The sequence below is a fragment of the Sapajus apella genome, unplaced genomic scaffold, assembly GCF_009761245.1.
Source record: "Sapajus apella isolate SASKATOON/1434 unplaced genomic scaffold, GSC_monkey_1.0 scaffold90, whole genome shotgun sequence".
In the NCBI taxonomy this organism is placed as follows: Eukaryota; Metazoa; Chordata; class Mammalia; order Primates; family Cebidae; genus Sapajus; species Sapajus apella.
The window spans coordinates 5959285-5968777 of NW_022437030.1; the positions used below are offsets into that span (position 1 = coordinate 5959285).

General features: G+C 42.4%; 1 pseudogene across 1 annotated transcript; it reads left to right on the top strand.

The window, feature by feature from the left end:
- Positions 1-1871: 1871 nt before the first annotated feature.
- LOC116534933 lies at positions 1872-3363 on the top strand (annotated as a pseudogene). The gene has a single exon (XR_004261955.1). The product of XR_004261955.1 is annotated as an adenosine deaminase pseudogene (transcript).
- The last annotated feature ends 6130 nt before the right edge of the window (positions 3364-9493 follow it).

The window sequence follows — 9493 nt, forward strand, 5'->3', positions numbered from 1 at the left end:
AGACTGGTCTCAAACTTCTAACCTCAGGTGATCTCCCTCCTCGACCTCCCAAAGTGCTGGGTTACAGGCTTGAGCCATCATACTTGGCCAAGAAAGAAATTTTTTAAGACATTCCCCAGATTGCCAGCAAACTCATGACTTATAGAGGGCACTTCCAGTTGGACGGAGGGAGGGCAAAAGATCTAACATTACCAATAGAGAGATATTCTGATCTTAGGTCCATCCTATCTGTCCCCAGAGTAAGGACCCCAAGGAAACCAGACCACACCCATATGGAAGCGTTTAGGTAGAGGCTGAATGACCCTCTACAATGATATACAATGTTCCATTGTTTTGGACAGCCTGAAGCAGTGGGCATATTGGCCTTAAAAGTCACCCAGATCTGGCGGGAGAGCCAACCTCATTGCCTATTGGCTGAACAGTCTTTGAAAAGCGACCTGACATTCTTGGTCCCAGTTTCCTCTCCAGGAAAAATGGCTTTTTGTGACAGAGTATCATACATGAAGCATTTAGCAAAGCCTCAAGCACAGGGTAAATATGTAATCAGCATTAGTTTCCTTATCTTTACCTCTCTTGGCATTTTACAGTCATTGAGTTAATTATGTTTTCATTTTGCTCTATGCTTCTTTTAAGCTCCCTCATGCTCATTATCTCAAGTCTGAAAAGAACTCAAAGAAGTGGGTGGAGTGGGAATTTATAGCCTTGTTTTACATGTTAGGAAATCCTTGATTTAGAGAGGTTAAGAAACCCACCCAATGTCACACTATTGCTGTAGAATGAGGTAAGAAGGCTGAGTTCCTAAATTCCGCTCCAGTTCACCACATGGCTATGATGCCACGGAGTTCTATAAGGAAGGTGGACTTCGGAAAAGCAAATAGAACATCAAGCCCCAACGTTAGGGCCAGAGCTGCGTTGTCTCAGTGGTAGCAGAAGCAAAATTCACAATCCTAGTGCTTGATACATAGAAGGTGCTTATCATGTGTGCCCCGAATGAATGCACTGATGAATCAAGTTAAACTCACTCCATTTGATCTCCAGAATAAAAGTAGAAAGAAGCTATGTTAAATAAGAGATAAAGTGCAAAGATGGTGGAAAGACTTAGAGCTGCTAAGTACCTGACATGATCCTTCAGTGCATACATGTAAAATGAGTGACCCCCAGACCATCCCTGGCAGGAGAGAAAGGCTCCTGGGGCACTGGACTATTAGTGCCCAAGGGGTGGAGCTCTCCAGGCAGTCAGCCTGACTCCCCGCATCTTCTGCCTGGCTATTGATACCAAATCCCTAGCACTTGACTCTCTTTGAGACCCCTTGAACTTTTTTCAGTACACTCTGTATCCCTGGTACCAAGCATGGGGCCAACTACAAAACTGGCGTTTCTGTATTAAATACATGAGGTCAAGTAAAGCAGATGATGTTAGCTCCACTTTATAGCTAAGGAAAATAAAGTCCAGAAAATGAGCCCAGTGGAAAGAGGGCTGCCATTCCTTCATCAACATTAACTCAATAATTCAAAATAGACTCCATGCCTGCACTGTCCTAGGTGTCAGGGGATACCATGATAAAAGAGCAATGTTGTTGCCCTCAAGGAGCTGATGTTCCAGTGGAGGAAGACAGACCCAAAGAGGAATGCATGCTCACATCACACGGTTAAACTGTTGATGGAGTTCAGCAAAAGATGGATCCAGAGAACAAGATCTGGGGGTAAATTTAACCAAGGTAGGGTAATCAGAGAAGCCTGACCTGTAAAGGTAGGATTTAAGATACACTCTAAAGGATTATTAGAAACCAGGAAGAGAGGAGTTGACTGGTGGAGATAGAGAGTGTTTCAGGGAGAGCAACAAGCCCATTCAAAAACCTCATTCAGCCCCAGGGAAAGTCGAGTGGCCCACGAGCCTGCAGAGACCCTCCGAGCGTCAGCGGAGGGATCAGCGCCGGCGCGCACGAGGGGATCATGGCCCAGACACCCGCCTTCGACAAGCCCAAAGTAGAACTGCACGTCCACCTAGATGGAGCCATCAAGCCGGAAACCATCTTATACTATGGCAGGAGGAGAGGGATCACCCTCCCAGCTAACACAGCAGAGGGGCTGCAGAACGTCATCGGCATGGAAAAGCCGCTCTCCCTCCCGGGCTTCCTGGCCAAGTTTGAGTACTACATGCCAGCTATCGCGGGCTGCCGGGAGGCTATCAAAAGGATCGCCTATGAGTTTGTAGAGATGAAGGCCAAAGAGGGCGTGGTGTACGTGGAGGTGCGCTACAGCCCTCACCTGCTGGCCAACTCCAAAGTGGAGCCAATCCCCTGGAACCAGGCTGAAGGGGACCTCACCCCAGACGAGGTGGTGGCCCTAGTGGGCCAGGGCCTGCGGGAGGGGGAGCGAGACTTCGGGGTCAAGGCCTGGTCCATCCTGTGCTGCATGCGCCACCAGCCCAACTGGTCCTCTGAGGTGGTGGAGCTGTGTAACAAGTACCAGCAGCAGACCGTGGTGGCCATCGACCTGGCTGGAGACGAGACCATCCAAGGAAGCAGCCTCTTCTCTGGACATGTCCAGGCCTACGAGGAGGCTCTGAAGAGCGTCATTCACCGTACTGTCCACGCCGGGGAAGTGGGCTCAGCCGAGGCTGTGGACATATTCAGGACAGAGCGGCTGGGACATGGCTACCACACCCTGGAAGACCAGGCCCTTTATGACAGGCTGCGGCAGGCAAACATGCACTTCGAGGTATGCCCCTGGTCCAGCTACCTCACTGGTGCCTGGAAGCCGGACACAGAGCATGCAGTTGTTCGTCTCAGAAATGACCAGGCTAACTACTCACTCAACACAGATGACCCACTCATCTTCAAGTCCACCCTGGACACTGATTACCAGATGACCAAACAGGACATGGGCTTTACTGAAGAGGAGTTTAGGAGGCTGAACATCAATGCAGCCAACTCCAGTTTCCTCCCAGAAGATGAGAAGAGGGAGCTTCTCGACCTCCTCTATAAAGCCTATGGGATGACACCTTCAGCCTCTGCAGGGCAGCACCACTGAGGACGTCACCCCTACAAGCCTTCACCCTGCGGAGTCGCCACAACTCTGTGGGGCTGAGCAACATTCTTAAATTTATTCCTTCCAAGAAGACCATGATCTCGATGGTCAGTTACTGATGCTCCTGAAGCCTGTGTGTCCATTTCTGCACACAAGTATACCTCGGCATGGCTGTATCACTTCTCTGATTATGTGCCCTGGACAGGGACCAGCGCCCTTGCACATGGGCATGGTTGAATCTAAACCCCTGCTTCTGTGGCAACTTCTTGTACTGAAAATCTTGTGCTCAATAAAGCAGCGCATGGCTGGTGTCATGCAAAAAAAAAAAAAAAACCTCATTCAAAGGAGAACTCGGCAATTTAAAGAGCTGAAATGAAACTCTAGGGCTGGGTGTGGAGAATGTGAAGAAGTGAGGTGGGGGATGGATCTGGAGAGGTAGGTGGGACTGGATTTCATATAGCTTGGTAGGCCATAGATTTTATTATAAATAAAACTGGAACCTCAGTGGAAGAGTATTAAACGGGGAAGTGACATGCCTAATTTATAATTTAAGATTACTTTCTGCTGTAGGGTGAAAATAGAGGTGGGTGACAAATGGACATACAGTGTGTTCGGTCAGGGACTTTACTATAAATAAAATTGAAACTTCAGTGGAGAGGTTTAAAACAAGAAAGTTACATGATTAATGCACAACTTAAGAAGATCATCCTCTGTTCTAGGGTGAGAAATGGATGGCGGAGGGGCCAAGCATGGAAGCAGGTTGGTGAGTTGGGAGGCCATTTCAGTTGGAGCAAGAGATGATGGTGGCTTGTCTCGGACTGGAAGAGAACTAATAGAAAGCTTTACTGCAGTCAGAGAGTAGGTAAGGCTTCAGCTAGAACCAGAGCCCAGGTCTCCTGATTGTCCAGCTGGATCCTTTAAACTGTCCATGCTCTGATGGTGCATGGGACAAAGGAAGATGACTGGTGGTGAAATAAGAAGGTCATTAAGAGAATACATCTTAGAACACGGCACCCAAACTAGAGTCCTCAGCCCCTGAGGATCCACACACATTCTCTCCAAAATAAATTTTCATTGTCACATGAAAAGTCAGCGACAAGCAAGAGGAAATCAATAGGAGCATGTTAAGGATTATTTGCATGACCACCTTCTCGCTGAGTTCAACCATGTGATTTCAGAAAAGACTTTGCTTTTATAGTTTTGCCTTCCTGTAGGCTCCTAATACTACTACTTATGTTCTCTGCAGAAATGAACAGAGAATGATCCCGTGCAAAAACTCATAGGAAATGATTAATTCATGCCAAGCGATGAGAACTAGAGAAGAGAGATGAGAGCATTGTTCGTACACGATGGCCTAGATCTCCTACCCCAAGAGAACTTGCACCAAAGCCCAAAGTACAACAGTCATGTTTAAAGAGAAGATGCCACTTCAGCCAGACAACGTGATTCATCATTTTATTTAATATTGTTAATTTGAATTTTATTAGATGTGCAATGATGCTTGTATCTAATTTGTTTTGGTTTCATAATTGACTAAAACAGTAAGCACAAAGAGTTTCTATCTGACTTTATGTTTATATATTAACATTTTAATAAAAGTCTTTTATATCCTCATGGGGATCCATGATAATTATTTTCCTCTCAAAAGGGTCTCTATATAACTCAAGTTTGAGAAACCCTAGTCTCCATGAAATTAAAATCAAACAATGAGCTGCCCAATTCTATACCACATGAATTTGCTTTTTAGTGGTGATAGGGAGGAAGAAGGAGTGCCAGGAAGAGAAATCATTTGTTCTTCCTGGAACAACTCCCAGAAGGTACAAAATCTGCTAAAAGTTAAGTTTAAAATAATGGGCTTAAATTATGTTAATTTATTATTGGATTCTACCATTACAGTGGGGTATAGTTTCTAACTCTTGAAATGAAAAACAAGTTGTCGTTTTCAGAATCCCATAGGAAGAAGCTCAATGAGTTTAACACATCAAGTTCTCCTTCTAACACTGGAATGATTGTGGATTCTTGGGTCTGGATCCTGACAAAGTAGTTAGCTTGGAGGCAAGCACCATGCCCTGTGGAAACTAAGTTCCTATTCCCCTTTTCAGCCTCACATGGAATGGAACTGTGGGTGAACTCACCAGGACTCTTTAATTTTTTTCTTCTCCTCCTTCTTTTGGTTGTCTCCTTTATGGTTGAATTCTAAGATAAATGGGCCTATCCTGTAAATAAACCATGCACATAAGCAGCAGAACTCTGAAGCTATTGTACAGGGGGATGTTGACTTTTGGCGAAAGAGAGGAGGTCAAAAACAGTGGGTGTTATTTTCTAAGTGGCACTCAAAGTATTCAAGGTAAGCTTGAGGAACCTAGGGTGAAAAATTGTAAAAGGAGAAAAAGATAATTTTTGCCCAAGACTTGCGCTGATGAAAAGTACCATTCATCAGCTCTCTGATTGTGCACATAAAAATCCCAACACCTAAAAAATGGAGGTGGAACATCAGAGGACCCAGACCAGGAAAGTAAGCTTGGACAGAAAGAACAGGTGACTGCTGATGTCTTGACAGTGCCTCTCTTCACTCAACTCCAGGATGGAATGGTCCATCCAAAATTCAAGAGAGAATAAAAGCCAGGTATGATAGCCCATAGAAGGTAGTGACTACTAAAATAGATTTCTTTTGTTTTGTTTCGTGCATCTAGCTGACCTCTGTCGCTTGTCATTTCCAAGGCACACAGAGCACATTCCTGCCCCATTGTTTTTTAGGTAAACATTAAACAGTATTGCACATGGAAAGAAGCCAAAGTGTTTGATAATTCATCAGCAGCGGCAAACCTGAGTGTTTCTGTGCAATTCAAATTGCTTTGGCTTCCACACAGCTCCTGTCTCTTCAAGTAAGATGGTAAATAGCCTTCCTTGGGATTACTATCAAGTATTCATTTTAACAACATTAATTTACAACGTGTTATCCCACTTTACATTGTGCTACATGACTTATTCACAGAGCCAGCCCTTCGGTGCCTGATGTTGATTCCTTCTAATCACCGCACTTGCCTACAAATTTTAGGTTAATGAGACCTGGACTGGAAAAGGATTGTTTGCATGGGAATCATTCATGGCAAAGGCAGTGACACCTTTACAAAAACCTGTGTCTTTCTGGCAGAGTAGGGGAGGGAGGTGGCCATTGAAGAGGCTGAGTCAATCTCCTCACCTGAGGACTTCCTGAGACCAGCACACTGAGGGACCAGTGGCAGCAACAACAATAATGCTGATGCTCCCTTATGGTAAGTTACACTTTCCAAGTTCCATCTAATCTGCTATTCTCACAATAACCCTGTAAGGTAAATACAGTCAGTGATTTCAGAGTATGGGCTCTGGAGACTGCTGCTTGGGTAGAAACTTGATCTACCACTTTCTAGCCAAGTGATCTTGGGCAAGTGACTTAATCTTTCTTTCCCTCTATTTCATCATCTTAAAAAAATGATATGTAATAGTTGTACATATTTTGAGGGTACATGTGATATTTTGATACCTGTATACAATGCAGAATGATCAAATCAGGGTAATTGGGATATTCATTACCTCAAACATTTAACATTTGTTTGTGTTGGAAACAGTACAATTTTCCACTTGTAGCTATTTTGAAATATGCAATAAGTTATTATTAACTATAATTACTCTTCTATAGAATACTAGATATACTATATTATATCAGTAATATGTGGTATATTAATACTATAATACTAGAAGTTATTTCTTCTATTTAACTGTATGTTTGTATTTGTTAACCAATTCTCATCTACCCTCCACACTACCCTTCTCTGCCTCTGACAACCACCACTCTACTCTCTACCACTGTGAGATCCACTTTTCTAGCTCCCACATACAAATGAAAACATACAACAATTGTCTTTTTTTGTCTTTCTTATTTCACTCAACACAATGACCTCTAATTTTATCCATGTTGCTGCAAATGACAAGAGTCCGTTCTTTTTTATGGCCGAATAGTATTCCATTGTGTTTATATGTAACATTTTCTTTGTCCATTCATCCACTCATAAGCACTTAGATTGATTCCATATCTTGGCTTTTGTAAATAGGGCTTCAGAGAACATGGGAGTGCAGATACTTCATCTTTAAAATGGGGATAGCAATCATAGTTACTACATAGGTTTGTTGGCAAGTAAGTGAGTTGTTATAGTAAAGCAGGTAGAACAGAAACTGGTACATGGATTAGAATAGTTCATAAATGGTCCTGTTCCTCTTCTTCCCTGCCCAGGACAGGACTGTTCTCTGCTGAGCTATGATCATGTGACTTGCCTTGGCCAATGAAAGAAGAAGAGCATACAGCACTGCTGAATGGAAACAAGTGGCCCCTTCCCCTGCTGCAGAGATTGTAGACAGGCATGCCATGCTGGAGCAAGGAGACATGGAGTCCAGGTGAAAGGAGACATGTAACAGAGCTCCCGGCCCAATCAAGATGTAACATGAATGAGAAATAAATTAACGCTTTGTTGTTAGAAGCTTTTTTTTTTTTAACCAAGGTATTACTCAACTTCCCCTGACCAATGCAGAAATCTATCAATGTTAAGTATCATTATAGTTAATTTAAAAGAATCATTTAGATTCTTCTAAAGCTCAGAGTAATGGTTTCAACATTGCACAGCCATTATGCGATTGAAGTATAATGAAGGCCCAGGTTTTAAAGTGGACACCAAGGGGAATATAGCATAAATAGAAATTTTCTACACTTGCTATACAAGTACAAAGAATAGGCCCCACTACTCCCGAGCTGTGCCTACATTTTCTGATCAGTAATTAAATCTCTTTTATTAAATGAGACTAATAAAAGAGCAGCTAGAACGAGGTATGGAGAAGAGATTACATGAGATAATACATGTAAATTGCTCATAAGATTATCTAGAACAAACCAAATATTAAAAAATGTTAGTTACTATTGCTATTAAATAACAATTGCTATTATAATCCTAATGTCACCTGTTTCTCATCAGTCTGTATATACAAGCAATTACATTTACATAAATATGTAAAGTAATAAAGCCAATCCAGAGACTCCTAATCGCCTTCCCGCTTAGTGCTTCTTCATCCTGGAATTTAATTCTCATCTCTGCCTCCATGTGGCCAATTCCTCCTACTATGAAACATATTCTTTACCAAGAAGCCTTTCCTGCTCACTTTCACCCAAGACTGTTATGTGCTCCCATAGAACCTGACACCACATGTTCATAGGATGTGTCCTGGGTCGTTTTACCATTGGTCAAAGTCTATCTTCCCAACTAGATTGGAACCTCCATGAGGGAATATACTTGTCATGATCACAATGGTAGGAGCTCTATATTTATTCATAAGAAAGGATAAATAAATAGACACAGGGACAGATGCGATTGGCAGCCATCTACAGAAGAAACACCTCTAGCAACAAACATGTCAAATGGTGCTCAGTTTCACTAACATTAAAGAAAGGTACAAAACAATATGATATTATTTTCACTACACAGATGGGTGGGCCAAAAAGCAAAAACCAACATTGATAACATTAAGTGCAGGAAAGAGGAGGGAGAGGAGAGTAGATTCACACTGTATTAAAACACTGGTACAATATTGTGGAGGTAATTCAGCAGTATCTATTAAAATCTTACAGAAATAGACCTCATAATTCATTTCTGGGATTCTATTCTACAAACATAATAGCATGACTATGAAGCCATGTTGAAGAAGGAGCCTGATCCTTTGTGACTGTGTAGCTGTCTAACAATCTTTAACCCATACTTTTGCAGGTGAGAGAAACAGACATTGTTATGTGAAAATCTATTTGTTGAGAAAGCAGGACCTATTTTTTGGTAAGACTGTCTAATATAAGAGATGAAAAGGAACTGGGCACATGAAAAGTGGAAGGGAAGTGTTCCAGGCAAAAGAATCTCATGTGCAATAAACTGAAATAAAGTCAGCATGGCTTGAAGGCAAAAAGTAAGAAGAAAGTGGTGTGGAGTGAAGTAAGCAGGGGATGGCTTTGCAGCTAAATAGGTGTTCAGTCTTGGGCCTGTCATTTACCTCATAGGTCCTCAGTTAACATATCTGTTAAGTGGAAATAATGGGCATCCTTCTGCTCCCAGGATTGCTGTAATAATCAAATGATAGGTTGAGAGGAGAAAACCACAGAACACATTGGTGCAGAGCAATGGCATTCCAACCAAGTTCAACCAAGTGCAAATCCTGTTTCTCCACTGACTAGTTATGTAACTGCTAGTTACCTACAAACACCTGTGTGCCACTGTTTCCCCATCTATAACATGGAGGTAGTAATAGGATTTATTTCATAGAGTTGCTGAGAGAATGAAATGAGTTAATATTTGCCCAGCATTGAGAATAGCACCTGCCACATACTAAGTTCTATATATGTGTTTGTTAAATAAATCAAAAAGTGTTTATGACTGTGAAGATTTACATTAAC